The 6413-nt window shown below is 34.7% G+C and overlaps 1 non-coding gene across 1 annotated transcript; it reads right to left on the bottom strand.

Moving 5' to 3' along the window:
• Positions 1–3704: 3704 nt before the first annotated feature.
• On the bottom strand, positions 3705–3773 carry Trnaa-ugc. The gene has a single exon. It is a non-coding gene; the product is annotated as a tRNA-Ala (tRNA).
• Positions 3774–6413: the final 2640 nt, after the last annotated feature.

Genomic DNA, 6413 nt, shown 5'->3' with positions numbered 1-6413 from the left:
TTCCAGCCTCTGGGCAAAATCACAAGTTGAGGGTGACATTAATAAAGATGCATTGTGCTCACTTACCAACTGACATGTTGAATTGAAACCCTTTGCACAACTACTTAAAGATAATAATAGAAAAAACACATTGAATTGAGTAAAACAGATGTGTGACATATCTTACCTTTTTATCCTCCCATGAAAAGGGTTGGGGAGCATTTTCATATCTTATTTTTATTTTATTTTCATTTTGTGGTATTACTTAGAGCCTTGAACTCAGTAGGCTCTTATGAAACTACTGAGCCATGCTCCAAACCTGCATTTCTATATCATTAATATGCTTTTACTTGCCACTCATTCTAGTCTTCAGTCTAGATTTCTAGACTGTACAAGATGCATGCTTCAGAAACTTAAATTAGCATACACTAGTCATGTTGAAGAAGATTTATGACTGCCTTGACCTTTCTTCTCTTCCAATGTGTTGCTAAGGTGGGTTATATTTTATACAAGCATAAAAGAAACTGGCAAATAGAAGCTTGTTTCCTAATGAACAAAATTATAAACTTAAAGTTCTTTAATATTATTATTGACAATTATTGTGGATCCTATCAGTTAATACTATTAAATATACAAGTAATAACTAGGAAAAAATGAATAGTCACAGAAAACAAAATCATAGCTCTGATCCTCTGAATTTTGCTAAATAAAATTTACACTCTACACTACAGAGCTAATTGTGTAAATCACCAACAAATTCCCTACGATCAAATATTATTGATTACTAGTTAGCTGTGTGGCAAGATCAATTTATTCTGCAGTCTGGAAAATCTGGGACATGTAATTGTTTCATCATGTGAACATGAAAATAGGGTAGATGGCAGAAAGAACAATACTTTTCTGGGATTGTATAGATTCCAAGTAACCAGTGGTGCATAGCTATAATTCCAGAAATCAGGACGTTGAATCTGGAGGATCACAAGTTTCAGGTAAGCCTGTGTTCCATTATGAGACCCAATCTACAAAAATATCAACAAAAAAATGTTTCTGAGTTGATGTCAGCCATATGATGAAAACACTCCCTTAGGAAGTAAAGCAATTGCTTAGTTTCTATTGCCTCACACTACTATTCTTAAAACAATGATTTATAATATGCTCTTAAGAAAAAAATCATGAATAAATACATTAGTGAAATTTTGTGTACAGGCTCCTTTGCAAACCCACATATCTTTGACAAAATAACAGAAGTCCTGAAGTCAAAAGAAGTCTGCTTCATAACAGAAGTCCTGAAGTCAAAAGAAGTCTGCTTCATAGCTGTGCTTGGTTTATCTTTTGAAGACACTAATTTATGCCCGGTCCTGGTATGCATACAATATCTATAAGGTATGTAAGTATACAGGGTGTATATAAGGTATACCTATAGAAAATTATAATATTCTCCCCTTTGTTCCACTCTATTATTTCCTCACTGAAAGGAGAATTGGAATTCTCTTTTCTACATCTCAGATTCTATTAACTTCAAGATTTAAATTCCTTGCCAGTGTTAGAAAATGGAGCTCAAGTCAGCTCAGACTTGGGATGGTAAGGATTCAAGGCCCAAATCTTATCAATGACCTTTGTGGAAATGGCTCAGGATCTCTGTCACCTTAGTGAATATTTAGTTGTTTTGACACCATTTGCTTTCTTCTTTTATTGTGTTGCTTATTTCCATCCTGAAACTACTCTCCTTTTCTAATTTATGTCCTCGATACTTGGCATAACAGCTTGGCCATGGCATGTCTTTGAAAAACACAGTTCTACTTGAAAATATTGTTTTAATTTCACATATTTTTTGTTGCACTATTAATCTTTTTCTTATTCATAGTTTTTGTATTAAAAATCCTATCTAATGATGGTCTATGCCTGCAGCTTCTTTTGATTGTTACAGATAATTTCATACCATGACTTATCTATCCCTTATCTCTCAACTACCAAAAAATATTTGAGGAAAACAAAAATATTTTTGTATGGGGTGAGGTCTTGGGCAACAATTCATATAAGAAATTCATGTTACTAAATGTACTATCACTAATATTCTAAACTCAGAAGTATACTAAAATGTCTTCCTTTCCATTAATTTACAGTATTTGAGGTTTTTATTTACCATGTTTCCAGTCCAGTGTTTTATTATATGTTAGTCATTTTGGGTTAAGACTGAGAAGTAGTATTTTCACATGCTTCCTTAACAATCACATTTCCCTTCCTTAAACTGTTCAGTATCATTTATATCCATTTAGAGGGTAGAGATAAAGATGTGACTATGGCTTTGTGCTCCACACGCCTATGGTTATGTTAAATATTTTATTTAATAGTCTATATATTAGTAGTTTATTATGATTTCACATTTCTTATAACTCACTTCATTGGGCTAGGGGCATGGCTTAATAGTAGAATACCTGCCTAGGTAGTATGAGGTCTTGAGTTCAAGCCCAGAATTACTAAGTCACCATTAACAACAACAACCAAAACCTCCCTTCACTCTGAAGGCCTTGCTAGTCTCTACCACTTTTATTCTAGTAATTTTAGTTTCCAAATGGTTTTATATGACACAGTAATAAAAGTATTCTCCCTCATAGAATGATTCCACTTTCTCAGTACCATCTATTAAATAATTATTTCATACCCAGTAATCTGTGTTATTGAATTTGCCATGTGTTTATATTACTATAGGCATCTCTTTAGTGTTTCCCTCAACCTTTTCCATTGTTTATTTTTTGTCTCTTTTTATATAAGTTCCATCCATATCAAACATTTTGGTCTATAGAATGTAACAGAAATAATGGCCTTCACCTTTATGCTTTTATTGACTTTTAATTTTCCTTAACTTCTACATAAGTTTAAGAAGTGAACAGATTCCCAAATGAAGAAAGTTATGAAAAATCTGTAATTTAAACTGATTTTATCAAAGTAGTGAAAACAATTTTTCATAATACTGGGAAATCTGTCCTGTGAATGTGGTAAATGGGATCTCAGTGAATGAGGAAATTTTTCACATGTAAGCTTTTTCCTATGCAAAGTATATTTATAAACTTTGTCCCATTCAGTCTAGTGTATTGAAATATTTTAATCTTCCATGTATTTTGTATTTTTAACTTCTGTTAATTAGTCATATTTTAAGGTAAATTTTTTTGTTGAAGAAATATTTTTAGTTTGATCTTCTTGTACCCTTATTATTTGTATACTCTGTTGGTTTCTGGAAAATTTCTAGATAGATGATCACATGTTTTATTAAAAGTAGAATTTTATATTTGCTTTACCCAGTTAGTCTTTGTATTTATTTATTTATTTGTCTGCTTGTTTTCTTTTTCTGTCTTCTCACCCTAAAGCTTGAGAACTGTAGGGAGCACTAGAGGTTATAGTAAAAATTTCAGCTTTGGAGTTTAAGAAACAAAGGAGGAGACAGCAATGCTCAATAGGAAATGTACTCATTACCTTGCTCATGTAACTGTAACCCTTCTGTACAACATTTTTATAATTAAAAAACGTACAAAAAAGACACAATGGTTATAGAGCAGGATGCCTAGTGTAGGTTTTAATTTATATATTTTATTTTATTTTTTTGGGGGGGTCTGGTCATGGGGCCTGAACTCTGGGCCTGGGCGCTGTCCCTCAGCTCTTCAGCTCAAGGCTAGCGCTCTACCACTTGAGCCACAGCGCCACTTCCAGCTTTTTTCTTTTTGCTTATGTGGTGCTGGGGAATCGAACCCAGGGCCTCATGCATGCAAGGCAAGCGCTCTACCACTGAGCCACCTCCCCAGCCCCCTAATTTATAAATTTTAAAATCACCTTCTACTTCTATATAGATTTTAGAGTAAATTTTATCTTAGAAAATGGTAACACATGTGAAATAATTTTATTACTGAGTCTACTGAAGTTATCATAAATTTTCCATTCAATACTTTAGCAAGCAACATTAACATATTTTATTTTATTTTATTTTATTTGTGAACATACTGTACAGAGGGGTTACAATTACATGGGCAGGATAATGCGTACATTTCTTACCAAGCATTGCAGCCTCCTCCTTTGTTTACCCTTCACATCCCTTCCCAGCCTCCCCCCTCCCCCCCCAATCCCAATCCTTCTCCTTCCCCCTTCTTCTCCCCCCCCCCCCCCCCCCACGCACCGACGTTGTAAAGCTCATTTTGGACATGACAACTTGTACTTCTCATTGTTGCAACAGGTCCACCTGTATCCTTAAACAACTGGTTTTTCCCCATCTCCTCCACAAGTTATACTGACATCAAATATAGTGAAAGCAGGGGTTATACTGTGGGGGAGGGACATACAAAGCAACAAAGAGATAATCTTATAAATGCATTAGAAACACATGCATGAAAGAAAAAAACATTAAAATACATATCTAAGGGTTCATTTTCCTGACATCACATTATCTGACCTTTTCTGCTTGACTCATACGTATACTAGATATTGCAAATAAGGGAAACCATGGGACCTATGTTTCTTTGGGCCTGGCTTACTTCACTTAATATAATTTTTCCAAGTTTTTCCATTTCCTAACAAATGGGGCAATGTCATTCATATTTTTGTCTTCATATTGTTTTATGTGCTCCTAGGATAAATTCTATACAGCCTTGAAATATTATTGTGTCATGAAGTTTTGGATTAGGTCTTACTATTTTGTTGAATGTCTGGCTTTATTCATAAAATACAACTGTCATAGCTAATGTTTTCCTTATCTTGTATGAAACCCAGTTTATATTGATGTTCTCAAAATGAGCAAGGATTGTTTCTCTCTTTCCTACTTCTTGAATCTTTGATAGAAAACAATATACATAAAATGGGAATGTAATACTCCTTGAATCTTTGATAGAAAGCAATTCCATAATGTGTATAAGATACACAGTTTTGTATAACTACATGAAGAAGAGGCCAGTTTTTCATTTTAAAATGTTTTAGATATTATGAAATCATGTAATTTTTAATCATCAGTATAAGCATATTTTAGAAATGTTTTATTTATATTTTAAAATGTGTCAGCATATAGTAATTCGTGGTAATAGTCACTGTTTTTTGAATATGAGTTCATAGAGCTTTGAAATTTATATAACTTCCACATGGCTTGAGATACTGTTATTCTCTTGATTTCCTCTCTGCCAAACAGTTAAAGAGCTAACATCTATTCCTAGCTCATAGGCCATAAAAAAGCCTGTAGCTTGCTAAATTTGGTCTGGAAGCCTGTTTTCCAACTTTAATTTGCATCCAAAAATTTTATATATTTCCACCACTTTGTTGAATTGCAGAAATGAAATTGTAGGTAGAATAATACAGACTAAGAAAAATAGTTCCCCCATATCTGAGTATAGGCATACTTTTCTGCTGGTTAGGCAATATTCACAATATGTTGGAAATGATCTGTACAACATGCGCGGGGCTGGGTGGGGGATGAGGGGAAGGGAAAGTAGAAGAAAAATGAGGGAAGGGGTAACAAGTTTGATAAGAAATGTACTTATTACCTTACTTATGTAACTGTAAGTCATCTCTGCATCACTATACCAAGAAATAAAAGAAAAAAAAAAGAATCAGGCCAGTTTATATCGTGTTGCTGTTTGCATGTAGTCTACAACCATCTCTAGCTGTCCTTAAAAATCACTTGTCTTTAATACTGGGGGCTATTGGATTATGCCAGCTCTCCTCCAAGTCTTAGGTATCTTCTTTGTTCTTCCTCCCAAAACATCTTTTCCAGGCTTTTATTCTTACCAAGTGCCAGATGTTTACTTGTGGTATTTGTTACTTAGTAATATTTTAGCAGAGCCCTGGAAGACACAGGGGAAGGATGTTTTCTCTATTTTGTGTAAGCCTTGGTCTTTTACATGCATTGTGTCCTTTGGACATGGTGTGTGTGGGGGGGAGGGGGGATGGGCCCTGGGAGCTGGTTCTAATGGCCATTCTCTGTCTTGTTCTCACTTCTGGTCTCCACCAGGGTTTATTTTTTTTTTTTTCTCACCTGTCATAAGTTGACATCAGTACCCGCAAGAGGACAGTGTTTAAAATTTTAATTCATAGGACAAATAGGCAAAAAACATTCAAGTGAAAGTTCCCAGTCCCTGCAGACTCCGTGTACCACAAGGAGCAGTTTCCTGACTTTATAATCTTTTGTCTCAGCACTGGTGGGACTGATGTGGAAAGAGGCCAAGAGTGATGCAGGCTCTGTAGGCGCTGGAACACACCAGGCTTCTTTGACCTTCGCACACAAACTCAGATTCTACTCCAGCTGAATTTGGTTTACTGAATTCCTTGGTCCCAGGTAATATAATACTTAAGTTTGTCCTTATGTTCTTCTTAAAACACCGGTCTCTCCCTATACTCTGACTGTCCTATGATTTTTTCACTTGAATACTTGTAAAAAAAAAAGTCCTAAATTACAGTTTGTC

This window comes from Dipodomys spectabilis, unplaced genomic scaffold, assembly GCF_019054845.1.
Source record: "Dipodomys spectabilis isolate Male_0828 unplaced genomic scaffold, ASM1905484v1 ptg000365l, whole genome shotgun sequence".
Classification (NCBI taxonomy): Eukaryota; Metazoa; Chordata; class Mammalia; order Rodentia; family Heteromyidae; genus Dipodomys; species Dipodomys spectabilis.
The sequence above is the reverse complement of the archived record's forward strand: the minus strand, read 5'-3'. Positions and strand labels throughout refer to the sequence as shown.